We start from the raw sequence: 2,259 nt of genomic DNA, 5'->3' as shown, positions 1-2,259 counted from the left end.
AAAATAGTAAGGTATTTACTGTTTTGGACATCTGTTAACCTGTACAGAATTGATCATTCCAGGAATGTTTGAGTGGTTAGATAGTACAGTCTCTACACTCATCTTCTCTTCTCTCATTCTCAGAGTAAAAGTGTCCCTACTTTGGTTGGCACTTATCTCTCCCCTATGTGTTTGTGTTCATATATGATTTTCTCTTGGCATCTATGGATCATTGTTAAGATTATTCCATGCTTGCCTGAATTTAAACCTGTCTTCTCCCTTTGGCTTTTTCCATAAAAACTGTAACTATGATAAAATGCAAAACTGTTCCATATCATTGTTATCATTATTTTCCTACCTTCAATATGTTTTCTCCAAAGCTACATACCTGTCTCTGCTATTTGTTTCCATTCAAGTTTCTGGAAAGAACTTTCTGTTGATAATTCCCATTTATTCCTTATTCTCTGGTATTAGAATATAGCCTTGCAAGTTCATTATATGAATTGAAACTACCAAATATAATACATCTTTCAGTTCTAATGCTGCATCACACATCAGAAGGCATATCTAATCAGGCATCAACTCTTATTCTTCCTTTATAAAACCATGTCATATAAGTTCTTGTTGGTGTCTTTGTATTAAGTATACTTGACTAGGATAAACTGTTTTCCAGAATTTCTGTCTCTGTATATCCCATCCCAGGTGGATCTCAAGAGTCATTTTAGAGATTAGAAGGCAGAAGTGAACCACTTAAAAGTGAGAAATTTATTTTTCTAATGCTTAGAAGTTTAGTGCAGGACCAGCAAAAGGTGTTGTAGCTCACGCATATTGTCATTTGCCTGCTGATTTTCCTCATTGTCTCATGGCATCAGCTACTCCACTTTTTTCCAGGTTTTTCTTCAGCTTCTCCAACTCCTGGGCCAGGGCACATTTTGGGCTCATGAGAAAAAGCAGGCGGGGCTGCCAGGGCCACGGGGCTGCCGGGCCACCTCGTTGTTGCCCACCCTCGCCACTGCCGCCGCCCTTGTAGCCTAACCCGGCTGCGCCTGGCACACCTGCCACCCACAGGGATGTCTTACAAATTGAACTTGACTGCGCGCATGCCTGCCGCTGCCCTCAATGCCTCTGGGAGCGTCCATTCGCCTTCTACCAGTACGGCGACATCCTCACATTACCGCCAGCTGCTAAGTGACTACGGGCCACCATCTCTAGGCTATACCCAGGGAACTGGAAACAGCCAGGTGCCCCAGAGCAAATATGCAGAGCTGCTGGCCATCATCGAGGAACTGGGGAAGGAGATCAGACCACATATGCAGGCAGCAAGAGTGCCATGGAGAGGTTAAAACGTGGCATCATTCATGCTAGAGGACTGGTTTGGGAGTGCTTGGCAGAAATGGAATGGAATGCCAGATCCTAGCCGCTGTAGTTTTGAAGGTTCTCACTCTTTCTACAAGATGAGAAGTTACAATTGATCTCCCCTGTTCAGATGAAACTCTTGTTTTCAAGATGGTAACAGTTTGGTTTTTCTCTCATGAGTCACTTGGCTCCGAACCTACAGTCTCAAAAATTGAGAAAAGATTTTGCAGTTAATTGGGATTTGCATTTTAAGTAGTTAGGAACTACCCAGTTCTTTTTTTTTAAGCATTGATTTAAGAGATGCATGTGAAGCGATCTTATAGCAAACTATAGTTTGCCTCCAAGACACCAGTGTCTCCCTTTAATCTTCTCTTTTGAGCACACTTATGTTACCCATGTTGTTCTTTGTTCCTCTTCATAAGCTAATATAGCTCTAGGGTTTTGGTTTTAATGCATACTGACAGCACGCTTTACTTAGTAGCCGCTCCATTTGCCATACAATATAGATTTTACCTAATATAACTTCTTTTTTGCTTAAGCATTTGCATGACTATTAGTGCCTTGAAGTCAGTTTTTTAAATGCACAAGTTATAAATACAAAAGGAAGAGCAGTTTACCAAACTTAACAAGGACACTCAAAAATATTCATACTAAGACTGTGAGTAGATTTCAGTTATGCATTTACTGTAAGTTGATCAAAACATCTGGAAGAAAATGACTAAAACTGTTTGCATCTTTGTATGTATTTATTACTTGATATAATAAAGCTTATTTTCATTAACAAAAAAAAGCAAAAATTTCTTTTGTCAACACCTATTTAATTGACATTAGTAACAGTAAGACACTTTAACGAGTTCCAACATGTCCTCGTGGGTTCCAGCCAATGTTCACAGGTACTAGTTTCTCCTAATTATCCCCTACTTC

At 40.0% G+C, this 2,259-nt stretch overlaps 1 pseudogene; it reads left to right on the top strand.

The window, feature by feature from the left end:
- Window positions 1–1,049: 1,049 nt before the first annotated feature.
- LOC103255735 lies at window positions 1,050–1,396 on the top strand (annotated as a pseudogene).
- Window positions 1,397–2,259: the final 863 nt, after the last annotated feature.

The sequence above is a fragment of the Carlito syrichta genome, unplaced genomic scaffold (genome assembly GCF_000164805.1).
Source record: "Carlito syrichta isolate Samal-C Ts95f unplaced genomic scaffold, Tarsius_syrichta-2.0.1 Scaffold75492, whole genome shotgun sequence".
NCBI classification, from domain to species: Eukaryota; Metazoa; Chordata; class Mammalia; order Primates; family Tarsiidae; genus Carlito; species Carlito syrichta.
Note: the sequence above shows the minus strand (reverse complement) of the source record. Positions and strands in the feature narration are given on the sequence as shown.